Source organism: Aulonocara stuartgranti, assembly GCF_965226115.1.
Source record: "Aulonocara stuartgranti genome assembly, chromosome: 19".
Classification (NCBI taxonomy): Eukaryota; Metazoa; Chordata; class Actinopteri; order Cichliformes; family Cichlidae; genus Aulonocara; species Aulonocara stuartgranti.
The window spans coordinates 21,089,721-21,106,378 of NC_138955.1; the positions used below are offsets into that span (position 1 = coordinate 21,089,721).

Below are 16,658 nucleotides of genomic sequence, written 5' to 3' on the forward strand. Positions count from 1 at the left end.
AAGTGAATAATGCAGAAAACAGATTTTTAGACGGGAAACTGTTGTTGAAGTACAGAGAGAGAGAGAGAGAGAGCTGTGCATGTAGTGTGATTTTATCGTGGTGGAAGCAAAACAGTAAAAAGTCAAAGTGAATCCATGACGATGTTTATGTGAAGCGAAGTTTGGATCTTCTTTTGCTGCTGGTTCAGTCAATATTGTTTGGAGAGAGATAAAACCTGCAGCTTTAGAATCAGCGCAAGAAGGGCGTAAACACAAAGCGCGACCCGCCGAAACATCAGACAGCAAGCTGTCGGCTTTCAGCCCCGACCGTGTCCGTGCCACTGTCATAAGCCTGGCGGATGGCCTCTACGACCCTGCGGGACAACCGGGGCTTGGACAGGGGCTTGCCAAGCAACCCCGGATGGAACGAGATGAACAGTTGGCCTGTGGAACGAAACGGCTGAGTACGAGCAACGTACAGCACCAGTGCACGAACGGGGCACAGGGCCCGGAGACGCTGCACCGCCTCCCGATCCAGACCGTCAGTGGGGGCTGACCGCAGCTCAACCGACTGGGAGAGGTGAAAATCGGAGAGGGACTTTGGCAGGAAGGCGGGGTTAGGCCGAAGGACCACCCCTTGACCATCCGGTAGCCATCTCCAACAGTCACGATGGACCGACAGGGCCTGCAGCTCGCCGATTCGTCTAGCAGACGTAATAGCGAGGAGAAAAGTGGTCTTGAGCGGCAGCCAGTTCAACCCCGCTTCGTGCAGAGGTTCGAAGGGAGGATGCACAAGGGCACCAAGGACCAGGTCCAGATCCCAGGGGGGGGGACCGCAGACGGCGGCGCACAAGCCGTGAGGCGATGGGCGCCTCTCAGGAATCGGGAAATCAAGATGGCATCGGCGTCACTAATTGCTGAGCGACTGAGGCGAACAGCCTTAATTGCAGCCACCAGGCCACGCAATGTGGCGGCGGCCCTGCCAGCCTTCAGCTGGGACCGCAGGAAGCTCAGGATGGCGTCCACCGTCGCGCCATGGGGGTGCACCAGGCGGCGAACAGTCCCCAGCGGTAGCGGTAAGCAGCCCTGGTGGAAGGCGCCCGAGACTCCTGCATGGTGTCAATGACCGAGGCAGGGAGGCCTAAGGCGCCGAGACCCTCCCTCTCAGGGGCCAGGCAGTCAGCCGCAACCCTGCCAGGAAAGGATGGAACAGAGCCCCCGCGGCCTGCGACAGGAGGTCCCTCCAAATCGGGAGCGGCCAGGGCACGCCGTCCAGGAAGGGTGGAATGGCTGAAAACCAGGGCATGTGAGGCCATAGCAGGGCCACCAGAATGAGCCACATCTCCTCGGTCTGAACTCGACAGAGGACCGAGTGAAGGAGGGAGAAGGGAGGGAAGGCGTACAGGAGGACCCGGGGCCAGGGGACCCGGGGCCAGGGGTGTGCCAGGGCATCCCAGCCCAAAGGGAGGGGATCATCGGCCGCCACGGTGCTGTCCGTCCGGACAATAACGTGAAACCCCTGCAGCCGAGGAGAAAAAAGCTGAAGTGCCAGGAACGCGGCCCGCAACTCCAGGACATTGATTTGTCGGGACAACCATAGGCCCGACAAGTGGCCGCTGACCCCGCAACCTTCGTGGACCGCCCCCCAGCCGACTGGGGAGGCGTCTGAGAAGACCACCTGCCAGCGAGTCACAGGACCCATTGCCTGACCCTGTCGGAGATTGACAGGGTCCCTCCACCACCTGTCCACCGGGAAACCAACACGGTGGACAGGTGTGACCGCTGCGGGCAGAGGCCGAGAGACAGCAGGCAACGCTGAACCGGTCTCATGTGCAGGAGAGCCAATGGGACCACCTGCACTGTAGCAGCCATCAGGCCCATGAGGCGGAGACACAGTCCCCAGCTCACCCGAGAGTGGAGGCTGAAGGAGGCAAGGCATGCCCCGAGGACCCTCCGGCGATCTGCTGTCAGGGAGCCCAAGGCCTTGACGGAGTCCAGGGACATGCCCAGAAAGGTGGTGGTTTGGGAAGGCTCCAACCTGGACTTCTTGAGATTCAGGCGGAGTCCCAGAGCCTGAATATGCGAGACCAACAGGGCAACATGGCTGCGACACTGTTCTTCCGAGGAAGCGCAGATCAGCCAGTCATCCAAATAATTGAGAACCCTGATGCCCCACAGCCTCATAGGAGCAAGGGCGGCATCCATGCACCTGGTAAAGGTTCGGAGCGCCAGGGAAATGCCAAAGGGGAGGACGCGGAACTCGAAGATCCGCCCCTCGAACCCAAACCTGAGGAACCGCCAATGACCCTGCCAGATAGGGATCTGGAAGTAGGCGTCCTTCAGGTCGATGGTGGCAAACCAGTCCCCTGCAGCGATGGCCTGACGCACCCTGGGACCGTGGGCATTTTGCACTTCAGGGGCCAGAGATAGCGATTGAGGCCCCTGAGGTCCAGAATGGGACGGAGACCCCCATCCCGTAACGGGAGAAGAACCCCACCCGGCGGTCCCTGGCGTCCACCTCCCGTATGCCGCCCTTCGATAGAAGGGACGCCAGTTCCTCCCGCAGCACCCGGCCCTGACCTGGGTCGGCCACGGAGGTGAAGGTTGGAGTGGAAGTCAGGGGAGGTCTGCTGCAAAACTGAAGGCGATAACCCTGGGTCATGGTAGATACCACCCAAGGGTCCGCCCCCAGGGCTGACCAGGCAACCCTGCCTGGCCCAGGGAAACGTCAGGAAGGAGTGGGACGGCTGGAGGACGACTGTCCCTTGGCATCCTGGCCCCCTCTCCGAGCCTGAGCGCGGCCGCCGCGCCTACGAAAGGCCTCCAGCTGGGTCCGGAGATCTTCAGAACCCCAAGTAGGAGCAGCAGGGGCAGGCGGAGGCACAGAAGCACGAGCCCGCCCCACCCTGGCCGGACACTTGCGCAAGCCCCGCGACATCTCCTGCGTAGCACGGTGAGTCTCCGGAGCCTGCTGGAGGAGCTGAGCCGTCTGCACAGCTGTTTTATACGTAAGCTGTGGGGCGTAGCCGGGCGTGCCAGAGTGTCTTAAAGAAATATCCACACGCCACGACCAAGGGGGTCGTACCCCGTACATATGGAATATGTAACGGTGTGGAGAGATAGTCTTGATATGCTAGAAAACTACTCTTTCAAGGATTTTTGATATGAAAGGAAGGTTGGAGATTGGCCTATAATTAGCTAAGACTGCTGGGTCTAGAGATCTTTTTTAAGTAAAGGTTTAACTACAGCCAGCTTGAAGGCCTGTGGTACATAGCTGATTATTAGAGATAGGTTGATCATATTTAAGATTGAAGCATTAATTAATGGCAGGACTTCTTTGAGCAGTTTTGTAGGAATGGGGTCTAAAAGACACGTTGATGGTTTGGAGGAAGCAATTATTGAAGTTAACTCAGAAAGTGTTTTCAGGAAACACTTAAAATGTTCAGTTTCTGCCATTTGTTGAAACAAGATCTAGAGCAGGGTTCCCTAACTCCAGGCCTCGAGAGCCGGTGTCCTGCAGGTTTTAGATGTGTCCTTGATCTGACACAGCTGATTCAAATGGATAAATGACCTCCTCAACATGTCATGAAGTTCTCCAGAGGCCTGGTAATGAACTAATCAGGTGATTCAGGTGTGTTGACCCAGGGTGAGATCTAAAAACTGCAGGACACCGGCCCTCGAGGCCTGGAGTTGGGGACCCCTGCTCTAGAGTGTGATTGATCTGCTGTGTCAACAGGGTCATGTACTGTGGACCTAATCAATTCGCCCCGATGTCTGGCTTTGTCCAAGGTGCTTTTAAACATGCTGTCATACAGCCCCCTCATCAAAAAGAGCAACTTGGACTCTCTTGTTTTTTCTAATTTCAGGCCCATTTTGGATACTATATTGTTTTGCTTTGATTTTTGTTTCAGATTTTTTTTTTTTTTTTGTGATAACAGGAGATTAGAAGCTGCAGCTATGCTATCACAAAGTCATATTTGTTTTGCAAGATGTTTCACAAAATGAAAGTACATATGTGGTGGGGCGTGGACTGCGGTGCCGTGCAGGTGCCTACAATCACGCCCGCTGTGTTGAAACACGGAATCGGTGAAAACTTAAATCTGTTTTGATCCAGAAATTGTAATACACAATTTCCATATTTTGATTGCAACACCAGTAGGGTAAAGTGTCTTGCCCAAGGACACAACGACCAGGACAGAGAGCCCAGGGATCGAACTGGCGACCTTCCGGTTACAGATGCGATTCCCAACCCCCTGAGCCACAGTCGCCCCATGATAAAACTTACTCGTAAGTAATTGCTTTTATGCTTAAACTTAATTGATTGAAAATGCTTGTTTTATTTTCTCTTTGATTTTTTTTTAGTAGAATAAGTGAAAGGTGACAGGGTGCAGTAAAAGGTCAATGTAAAAACAAAATGCTTGCAGAGCAAGTTGAGACACAGTTTGCTTGGAAACTTTGCACTTGCAGAGCAACATTTTTTTTGTACAGGATGTTCATGATCAGGTAAGAGAGGAGTGAGCCACAAAACAGGAAAGACCTGTTTCTTATGAGGGCGGCAAAGGTTGAACATTGAAGAGTATATATGTATAAATGATTGTTTATACACACACATTGCAATCGTGCTCATACAAGTTGTCACTCAGTCAAGCGAAGGTCAAAAACGTCGTTCAGCGTGACTGACTGAACTGATATATTGTAGGGAGGACCTTGAGTGCCGATGGATAAATGCCAGCACGCTTACACACATAATCAGACTAATCCTATTGAATAGAGAGTCCCGAACATGATAGGTTGAACCAAGTTTGAAGAATTAAGAGAACAATTGATGTACATAATAGGTTTTGGAGGCGTAGCAGGGAGAGGTGTTTTGTTTCCTTTACAGGAGATTCCAGGGCAACAGCGACCACAAGGGTTGCCGAGAATGAAGGAAGTGCGAGACCGAAGGGAACCAATCACAGAAAGGGGGACCCCGAAAAGAATAACAGAGCACAGAGAACCACAGCTCCAGAAAATGTGTTGTTTAGGAGACTAAAAGCTCGTTAGACACAGGTTAAATGTGAGCATGAAAGTAGAGTAATGAGAGGGACTTTAGGAATAGTTTGCAGGATTCCTATGTGATGTAAATTGCCCGAGAATAGTGTTAAGGCCGGATATATGTTACCCCTAGAGGGGGTGAAAAACCAGGAGTAAATTTTAAATTTTAACTCTATAGAGGCTGTTTCCAAAGAGTGACAAAAGTAATGTAGGACCTTTTACCAGAAAAGCTGAGTACCGTATTTTCACGACCATAAGACGCACTGTACTAAAAGGCGCAGTCTCAGTTATGTGTGCCATTACCGTATTTAACACACACATAAGGCGCACTGGATTATAGGGCGCATACAAGTACCGTATGCGTATTTAAAAATAAAGCGGGAGCAAACCTGAGTTCGGTACCTTACTCACATTTTTATTACCAGTAATCGTCATCATCAACAACACACAAGCATACAAGTGTGCGTATTTAAAAATAAAGCAGGAGCAAAACAAAGTTTGGTACTCACATTTTTATCATCAATCAAACCCATCGAAGTCCTCATCCTCTGTGTCTGAATTGAACAGCTGCGCTAAATCTCCATCAAACATGCCAGGTTCACTTTCTTCACTGTCAGAGTCACTTTCCGTGCCGTGCGGCTCCTTGGAAATGATGCCGGCTTTTGCGAAAGCTCGAACAACAGTGCCAGCAGCCATGTTAGCCCAAGCATCAACAATCCATTGGCAAATTGTGGCGTAACTCGCCCGGCGCTGCCTTCCACTCTTGGTGAAACTATGGTCTCCATCGGTCATCCATCGCTCCCAGGCCGCTTGCAGCCTTACTTTGAACGGGCGGTTCACACCGATGTCCAGCGGTTGGAATTCCTTTGTCAGGCCTCCCGGAATGACAGCAAGCTCACAGTTCATTTGTTTCACTAGTTTTTTCACATCGGCTGTGAGATGGGCACGCATAGAGTCACAGATTAAGAGCGATGGTGATGCGTGGAAAAAACCACCTGGTCTCCTTACATACACCTCCCTCAGCCACTCTTTCATCATTTCCTCATCCATCCAGCCCTTTTCATTTGCCTTAATGATGATTCCTGCTGGAAACTTCTCTTTAGGCAAAGTCTTTCGCTTAAAAATCACCATAGGCGGCAGTTTCTGTCCATTAGCATGGCAGCCAACCACAACAGTAAAAGATGACTTTTCATACCCCGTTGTGCGTATCGCTACCGTGCTGGTCCCCTTCTTCTCCACAGTGTGACTCACCGGGATGTCGAAAGTGAGCGGGACCTCGTCCATGTTAGTGATGTGGCTGGGCTGGATGTTTTTGTCGCCGATGTGTTTGCTGCAGTAGGAGCGGAAGATGGCCAGCTTTTCCTTATAATCCGCTGGAAGTTGCTGCGCTACCGTAGTCCTGGTCCGGATGGAAAAATGGCACCGTTTCATAAAACGAAAGCACCAAGACGGACCTCCTTGGAAATGTTCAATGTTCATCTCTTCAGCTAGTGAAACTGCTTTTAGCCGAATGGTGACCGTCGAAACGCTTCTCCCACTCGTTCTTTTCTCGATGATCCACCGCTCGAGTCTTTCCTCAAACTCGGGCCACCTCGCCTTATGTCCGCGGAAACTCAGCTGCATTTTCTTGACCTGCCGGAGCTTGTTTTCTAGCTTCCTCCATTTGCAAACCATCGATTCGTTAATCTTAAATTCTCTCGCCGCTGCTCGATTTCCATGTTCCTCCGCATAGCTGATGGCCTTCAGTTTAAACTGTGCTTGTGACGGAGTGACCCGTCTCAAGGCAGAGTCCGCTGAGTATGGCACCGCCACCATTAGATCGCCACCATTAGTTCGATTTGGCACCCGGGGCGGCGTATCTTTCTGACGACCGAGTAGAGGAATAAAAGGGGTGAGGAGCAAGTTGTGAGCCGCATCGGGGGTGGCTAGATTTTGGTTCCCACTTACTTGTTAAGGGCGTCGGTCGGGGAGACGTGCGGGGGATCGCCAATCGTGCAGGGTGACGCAAGCCGATGGTATGGGGGTGTGGGGTTTAAATAATGAGTTCACGTGTGTCTGGACCGTCATGAGAATGGCCTCATTACGTGGGCCGTTAATGTGTATATGAAGTCGGGTAGACTTCCGGGAAATAGTTGAGAGCCTGTATCAATGTATATGTTTTGTGAGTGTATAATGAAAAAGAAATTCTGGGGGAGGGAGACGGGGATTAAAGTTAGAATAAAGAATTGGTGGTGACGCCAAGGGGGAGGGGTTACGGGATATAAGAGACGGCGAGCCGGATATGAAGGGGAGTGTGTTGTAACACACAGGCTGTGTAGCGCGGATCTCAGTTTTATGTCTTTGTAACCATCTTTTTATGCACTGGGGAGGCCGTTTCAAATAAAGTATCCACACTAATACCTTACCGACTACGCCTGTGTTTGTCCGGGAGAGGTCTGGAAGGGGACCCCGTGACAGTGCTTCATAAGCGTGTCTCTTTGCCATTTTCAGGGTTGTTAAAACAACGATGTTCCACATAATGCACATACCTGTCCTTTTATACAGGTATGTGCGATTGTCCGGTATATACGATCAACGCCCACACTTCACCCTTTAGCGTTCTCATGGTGTTCTCTACTACATCCTCCTTACAACACACAGGGCGCACTGCGCTATAGGGCGCGTCGTACTTTTTGAAGAAAATCTAAGACTTTTAAGTGCGCCTTATGGTCGTGAAAATACGGTATATCTGTTTTTAGTTCACAGTAGTTATTAAGGGAGTCAGTGAATTAGGTTAACTAATAGAAATATGGTGACCTTTCTGGGGGAAAGGTCAAGAGGGGCTCTGATGGGACTTAAATATATAATCATAATGCTTATTTGCTGATTAGATTGTTTTATGAGAGACCCAGACTTGACCAGGTCGCAGGCTGACAGGAAACTGCATGTTTTTGCAGAATATGAGGAGCTGCAGGCAGAAAGTGAAACTGAGTGTTTGATCGAAACTTAAAGTGTGTGTGACGTCTAGAGGGAGAATATAAATAATCAGGCTTCCTGTTTTCTGCCTGAGACTTGAGCTGGCGTTGCTGGGCGTGCTAAGTCTCCATTTTCTGGAAAATGTAAAATTAAAGATCTTTTGCGTTAGACCACTTTGAGTTGTGTCTTTCTTGGCCGTTGAAGAATACAAAGAACTGGATTTAATACACCCTACATATCATCCCCTATACCCAGGGGATGCCATACCCTGTATTTACGGACTTCCTAAGATCCACAAAGGTGTTCCACTCAGACCCATTGTTAGCAGCATAAACTCAGCCACACACAACATTTCTAAACACCTTGCTGAATCCAAACTGGAAGCTGGTTCCACAGAAGAGGCGCCTGAAAACTGAAGGCTCTGCCTCCCATTCTACTTTTAAATACTCTAGGAACAACAAGTAGGCCTGCAGTGCGAGAGCGAAGTGCTCTAATAGGGTGATATGGTACTACAAGGTCATTAAGATAAGATGGGGCCTGATTATTTAAGACCTTGTATGTGAGGAGCAGGATTTTGAATTCTGGATTTAACAGGAAGCCAAAACAGGAGAAATCTGCTCTCTCTTTCTAGTCCCTGTCAGGACTCTTGCTGCAGTATTTTGGAGGAGCTGGAGTAGAAGTGTGCTGCTCTCAATCTTTTTAAAAATTTGTGGACTATGTTTAAAAGCTGTGTCTGTAGCAGAACATTGACCAATTTAAATAATTTGAAATGAACAGAGGGAAATGGAAAAACAACAACAATAACAAAAAACTAATTTGTAGAAAAATGTTTGGTTTTTTTAATTATTTAGTAACTTCCATCTTATATACTGAACAGTTATTAATATTTCCTTCTAATCTTCTTTTAATGTTCGTTCAAAATGTGATAAAAGCTTGATTAGAGTAGATCTCTGAAAGTGCAGTAACTGAATGTAAGGAAGTGATTCTATTACCTTCAGTGGCGGCAGGTTACACTTTGGGCAAACAATAATCGTTTCTTTCTCTCTTTCTTATTTTGATGTTGTTTTTCCTCTAATGACGTTTCTTATCGTTTGGAAAATTCCATTACGTGAATTCCCCCCCCCCCCCCCCCCCGTTTCCTTTTTCTTGTAGCTACTGCTGCTCGAGCTGCTTTAGTGACAAACAGACACGCACAGACAAATCTACGCACTTACTCGGTTCTGTCGAGATTAACAACAAATAAGAAGAAACAGGACATAGATGGTTTACCTGCGTGTTGGTGCTGGAAAGATGATGAATACTTTATTCAGCAGTAACTCTGATGACGCGGTCTGCGCGGACTGGATCCTTGTACTGGCTCAAACTTTCTTTTCTTTTTTTTACCTGTTTGGTGTCTTTAGCCCCTCCCCCTGAAAACAGCAAGTGAAACTATTTAAACTGGTGACATAACAAATAGGACTGGCGTTCTGCCTTCCACACATATCACTTCAGCCATTTGATTTTTGTGAAAGCCATCAGTTTTACAGGAGTTTCCCCTCAACAGTGGAACTATATGAGTAATTATTTTGTGAGTCTGAGGTGATACAGGACTTAGATGAAATCCTGACATCCTGTTTCTACGCCCTGGCGTATGAAGACAGTTTAGATGCTTTTCATATTTTAGATTATAAAACAGAAGCAAATTATCCAAATTAAATCCAGTCAGCCCCTTCATGTGTGCAGCAGTGTGTGTAAAGCAGCTGATTTACAAGAAGTGCAGAGTGAAGAGCAGAGCTAAATATCTTGACAAACTGCGCCCTCTGCTGGAGAGAACTGTAGTGTTCATTTAGTGTTTATTTAACCTGACAGCTAACTTTCACTGTTTACTTCAAAAAACAACTCCAATAGCAGTTTTTCACATCATGTTTACCTTTTAGCCAGACTGATGTTTGGATTGTTTCATTACAGCAGCAGAGCTGTTGGCTGTGAGCTCATCACTCCCTGCTGATATCAAACACAGAAAGTGGGGAGTGATAAGTAAACGCACTGATAGTTCACTTTTTCATTTAGATTATTATTAATACTACTGCTGTCACAGTGTATGCTTTTAGGAAGAATGTCAGTGTTGCACCCTCAGAGAGACATGACTCCATTCTCCTTTTTGCAACTTTATTCTCCTCAGTTCAGGTTTGGAGTCTTTGGAGAAATGTAGCACTTGTATTGACCACCATGTTGGGAAAAGTCATTATTCACACCCTGATGAAGTTTTAAAAAAAATCTATTCATTAGTTATGAGGGGTTCTTTACATGCGATGCACAGTCAGATTAGATTCATTACGTTCTTGTTTGTTGAAGCACAAACATGTCTTTATTTTACCGTCCTTGTTTTTCATAAAACAGGATCACAACACCAACAAAAAAAAACACAATCTGCCCTCCCTGAATAACATTTCCAACATTCATAACAAACTGACATTCTTCCTAAAAGCATACACTGTGATAGTAGTAGTAATAATAGTAATGATAATAGTAGTAATAATAATCATAATCATAATAATCATCATCATAATAATAATAATCTAAATGAAAAAGTGCACTATCAGTGATTTAATATTCATTGTAAAAACTTCAAAAGCTGAAATCCTCAAAATCATTCAAATAAAATGTACATATGCTATAATGCCTTCCGGTCTGTTTTTACTTAAAACTATTGTGTCTCTCAAATATTAAAGTAAAAAACATAATTTGTTATTGTGACCCCATTAAGGACCTGAGACACTCAGTGTGCTTGTAATGAGGTTTTATTTACAAAATGTTCATTTTTTTTTAGTTTCTCGGTTTCTTGGCCTGACAGTTTCCTGCTGTGTCCACATGTCCTCCTTTCTTCCAGGTCCCAGCATCACTGCATAATTACAGGTATGGCCCAGTAAAATGGACCATATAGTAACGTGGTTACTTCAAACTTCAGAGGACAATAACAGGGAGTACGAGAGAAGAATCAGCAGAAACATCCCTGTGTGCTCTGAGGGCCTGTAACCTTTTATCAGTATGGAGGTCTCAGCTCATCTGCCTGCTATGCAACATTATTTATTTAATGTACAGATAAATAACAATTTTAATAATACTGCATTCTGACGGGGTCAGGTTAAAGGCACATTAATCTCAAATGAAACGTTCATATTCTTTAGGAAAAAATGGAAATGGTCAGGTGAAAATCTAAATATTCCTGTCCTCACTAAGCTCTTTGAGGATGCTGATCATCCTTGCAGGGAGTCTCTGTAGACTGCCAATCTTTCCATCACAGCAGGAGGCTTGCACTTGGCTAACCACAGGTCTGGTGTGTGTGGTTGGTTTTTCCATGTCTTCTTCCTGCAGTCCAGAGACTGAGTCTTTCTGTGGTAGCTCTGTGGTAGCCTAGCCTGCCTGGGGTGCACCCCACCTTTCACCCTACGACAGGAATAGGCTCCAACACCCCCTCGACACACCAGCCAGCCTGAGACCCTGAACTGGATAAGTGGAAGAAAGCAAACAGATGATTATTTATATTGTGACAAGTGTCATTTCCTTATTGCACTTTCACCCCTAGAAACAACACAAGTCCCACTGCTCGATTGGTTTCAGAGTGATCTACATGCAAACTACAGATTCTGGGTAACGTCTGATCTTTGAGCTGCAGCGATGTGTGCGGGATCATTTGTAGTTGTCTTTATGTTTCATTACACACATGCAACAAACTTTATATTAACATTTTTTAACTGCTGCTTCTTGATGATAAAGTTAAACTCTGAATCATGTTGTGTCTCTTTTATAACACAGCACTCAGAGATTTCCATCCAACGACTTCTCTCTCCTACATGAGAACCTAGAGAGAAAAGTTCCTGAGGTCCAGAGAGATGCTCTGCTGTTTGCCACATCCAGCATCAACAAGCACAAAGAAAGTTTGACGTCCAACATAAAGAAAGTGTTTGAAAGGCTTTGGATGTGAAGCAGTAAGTAACCGACAGTGTGACTCAGTGATGCATTTAAAGCTGCTGTATACAAAAGAGCTTTGTAGTATTGTTCATTTCCTCTGATCAGAGCAGAAACAACAGCAACCTCTCCCAGCTTCACACACTCAATCTTTCCTCTTCATCGCGTCAATACAGCAACAAATGTGATCTTAGTGTCAGTAAATAAATACATTTATTTAATAAATAAATAAATTAAATAAATAAATAAATTTCAAGACAGCGAGTGTAGTGGTACAGGCCAGGTACACAGAGAGACAGAAGTCAGATTTAAATAATTTAAAGTGTGTCAGGAAAACATGAAGAAACAAGTAAAAACGTAAAATGAGCATCTGTCTGTGCTTCAGTGAAAAGCTGAGTGCATTTAAAAAAAAATTGTATAATATTAGGAGGATAAAGTGATCCCAGTTTTAATTTCAGCCATTTCCCACTGTGGAAGACAAAATGTGGCAAACTTCACTGGTAGCAGTAAATCCATAAAAACAAGACTTTTATGAAAACACTGAATAAAAATTGTTTTCTTGAAAAAGACCAAATGTACAGTTCAGTGAATATTAGATAAACTATATGTAAGTGTTTTTGAAAGGCAGAGATACAGAAATGTGTGCATGTAACCAAGAGTCACGGTCAGTGTCTGAATGAGTCTCACTGGGCTGGATGTGAGCGTGAAGCTGTTTATAATAATTATAAATTATAATTATTATAATTCTCTGATCTGCTGCTCACCACAAACAAGCACACACAGATATTTTGGACTTAACTATATTTTCACAAGTTTTACAGCTTTTTCTACTGATAAAGAAAATAAAACAAAACCCTCCCTTATGGCCATTCGTACTCCATCCATCCATTCACTTCCGCTTATCCTTTTCAGGGTCGCAGGGGGCGCTGGAGCCCATCCCAGCTGTCATAGGGCGAGAGGCGGGGTACACCCCGGACAGGTCGCCAGTCTGTCGCAGGGCCAACACACAGGGACAGACAACCATTCACACTCACATTCATTCGCACATTCACACCTAGTGACAATTTGGATTATCCAATTAGCCTATCCCCACAAGCTGCATGTCTTTGGACGGTGGGAGGAAGCCGGAGTACCCGGAGGGAACCCACGCAAACACGGGGAGAACATGCAAACTCCACACAGAAAGACCCCGGCCTGTTCTCTCTCGGGCCAACACGGAGATGCTGATGCATGCTTTTATTACCAGTCGCATTGATTACTGTAATGCCCTGCTCTCTGGTCTTCCTAAGAAGAATATTTCAACTTTACAACTTTTGAAAAACTCGGCAGCTCGTGTGCTGACGAAGACCAGAGGGCGGGCCCACATTACACCGGTTTTAGAATTGCTGCATTGGCTCCCCGTGTGTTTCAGGATCGATTTTAAAGTTCTTTTATTGGTTTTTAAATGTCTTAATGGTCTTGGGCCTTCTTATCTCTCAGATCTGCTTTTACCATACGAACCCTCGCGGACCCTGAGGTCCTCTGGTACTGGCCTTTTGATTGTTCCCAAAGTCAGGACACATACTCACGGAGAGGCAGCTTTTCAGTGGTATGGTCCTCGTCTGTGGAACAGCCTGCCGGAGGAGCTCAGGGCTGCAGAGAACGTACATGTTTTTAAGAACAGGCTCAAGACCCACCTTTTTAATTTAGCTTTTACTTAGCGTTTATTTATTTTATGCTTATTTATTCTATCCTGTTATTCTATTATTAATTTAGGATTTACCTAATATTTTTTGATTTTATTCTTATTCATTTTTTAATCTTCTTACTCTATTTATATTTATATTTATATTGTATCCTGTTCTTATTTATTTTATCATTTTACCCTGTATATATCGTATTGTGTCATATCTCCAGTGTTTCCTCGGAGGGCGCTCTCTGCACCGGGGCTGTGATTGACCGTGGCTGCTGGGTCTCTGGGGGTCCTCTCAGCCTGGCTGGGGGGCTCCTTTGCCTCCCTCCTGCTGTGTGCCCAGCCTGGAGGCTGCGGTCTGTGACCGGCTCCCGGTGCAGACGGCTCCCTGTTATAGTGTTTCCTCACTTGGCTCATGCGAACACAGCCCAATTTTTACTCTTTAAGTGTGCGCGTGTGTGTGTTGGGGGGGGGGGGGGGGGGGGGATATATGTGTATTGAGAGTGTGGGGAGTGAGTTGGAGGGTGGGCTGCTTTTAACTATGTAAAGCACTTTGTGCTACATTTTTTTTTTTGTATGAAAAGTGCTTTATAAATAAAGATTGATTGATTGCACAATATCGTTTATTATTTAGTATCTACTGATATCTACTGCTAGCTAGTTTATTGTGATGGTGCTGTTTTTTATTTTTTTATTATGTTGCTCTTTGTTGTTTGCTTTCTCTTCTGTTTTTTTTCTCCATACAGGTGACCCAGGTGTTTTTTTTTTGTTTTGTTTTGTTTTTTGCTTTCTTCCCCCCCTTCTCACCCTCTCTTCTCCCCTTTGGTTTTCTTTCTCTCCCTCTCTTTCTTTCATTCTTTCTCCCTGTCCTATCCCCCAGTCATGTCTGTCCGGTTTGTAGCAACTGAAAATAAAATAAATTCATAATTATAATAAAGGTCAATCAAATGGACCAATATGGCAAGGCCATGATGATCCACTTGGTAAAATAAATCCGCTTGGCATCTTTCTTGGCCTTAAGACAACAATTCTGATGGCTAAAGATCCAAACGGGACACAGAAAAAAAAAAGATACAAAAATATGTAAATGTACTGATCTGAATTATAGTATTATTGACTGTCAAAATTTCCCAGATTCAAATCGAATTGAATCGAATCGAATTAAATCGAATCGTGGATCGAATCGATTCGGTACCTTGTGAATCGGAATTTAATCTATTCTAGAAATCAGTGACGATACCCAGCCCTAGTTCTGCCTCTATCAGTTTAACAGGACTTTTCCCTCAACAGTGGAACTATATGAGTAATTATTTTGTGAGTTTGAGGTGCAGCAGGAGCTCCGTGAAATCCTGACATCCTGTTTCTACAGCCTGATGTATGAAGACAGTTTAGATGCTTTTCATATTTTAGATTATGAATCTATGAAGCGCCTTGAGGCGACTTTTGTTGTGATTTGGCGATATATAAATAAAATTGAATTGAACTGAATAGATTATATAACAGAAAGACATGATCCAAATGAAAACCAGTCAGCGTCTTTGTGTGGGCAGCAGTGTGTGTAAAGCAGCTGATTTACAAGAAGTGCAGAGTATTACAGGAAAAGCCATAAAGCCTTTGAATGAAAAGAAACGCCGTTGTCAGAGTGATGTACACTGTCTTGTTGGAGATGTATCAATCTAATAAACTTAAACCTACCACATCCTCCCTATTCTGGTATTCTAAACAGAACTTAGTAGATCTATTAAACAACCTAACTAATAGGGTTGCCAACTCCCAGCAAAAGGCAAGATAGGTAGATCTCTGAAAGTGCAGTAACTGAATGTAAGGAAGTGATTCTATTACCTTCAGTGGCGGGCGGTTACATTTTGCAGTGCAAGACAATAATCGTTTCTCTCTCTCTTATTTCGATGTTGTTTTTCCTCTTTTCCATCACGTGAATCCCCCCCACCCCCATGCTTCCCCCTTCCCGTTTCCTTTTACTGCGGCTGTAGCTGCTTTAGTGACACGCACAGACAAATCGACCCACTTACTTGGTTCTGTCGAGATTAAGAACAAATAAGAAGAAACAGGTCATAGATCATTTCACCAAACGATGGAAGTTTACCTGCGTGTTGGTCCTGGAAAGATGATGAATACTTTATTCAGCAGTAATTCTGATGACGCGGTCTGCACGGACTGGATCCTTGTGCTGGCTCAAACTTTCTTTCTTTACCTGTTTGTTGTCTTTAGCCCCTCCCCCTGAACACAGCAAGTGAAACTGTTTAAACTGGTGACATAAAACTAACAGACTGGCGTTCTGCCTAGGGGTGGGTTTTTATAATTGATTTATCGATTAAAATCGATTCTGGCTTGGATAACGTAAAATCGATTCATTAAAATCCTGAATCGATTTTTTTAATATAAATTTATTTTGTGAGTTTGAGGTGCAGCAGGAGCTCCGTGAAATCCTGACATCCTGTTTCTACAGCCTGATGTATGAAGACAGTTTAGATGCTTTTCATATTTTAGATTATGAATCTATGAAGCGCCTTGAGGCGACTTTTGTTGTGATTTGGCGATATATAAATAAAATTGAATTGAATTGAATAGATTATATAACAGAAAGACATGATCCAAATGAAAACCAGTCAGCGTCTTTGTGTGGGCAGCAGTGTGTGTAAAGCAGCTGATTTACAAGAAGTGCAGAGTGAAGAGCAGAGCTAAATCTCTTAACACACTGCGCCCTCTGCTGGAGAAAACTGTAGTGTTCACTTAGTGTTTATTTAACCTGACAGCTAACTTTCACTGTTTACTTCAAATAACAACTCCAATAGCAGTTTTTCACATCATCTTTACCTTTCAGCCAGACTGATGTTTGGATTAATTCATTACAGCAGCTGTTGGCTGTGAGCTCATCACTCCCTGCTGATATCAAACACAGAAAGTGGAGAGTGATAGTAAACATACCTGATGCAGTCATGGATGGAGGTGTCAGGACAACAATGTGGACAGTAACATGTCAGAGGAACAGATGAGAAATGTAGCACTTGTATTGACCACCATGTGGGGAAAAGTCATTATTCACACCCTG

General features: G+C 45.3%; 1 protein-coding gene across 2 annotated transcripts in view; it reads right to left on the reverse strand.

Annotated features, from left to right (window-relative positions):
- Positions 1-15,832, reverse strand: part of LOC309695846 (interferon-inducible GTPase 5-like) — a 28,142-nt gene extending 12,310 nt beyond the window's left edge. Inside the window, exon 1 of one of the 2 annotated variants that reach the window (XM_082516790.1) lies at positions 15,693-15,832. The gene's annotated coding sequence lies outside the window, so the exon portion shown is untranslated. Of the gene's footprint in view, positions 1-9,237; positions 9,333-15,692 lie in introns of those variants that run through there. The other variant, XM_082516791.1, reaches the window with a different exon arrangement.
- Positions 15,833-16,658: the final 826 nt, after the last annotated feature.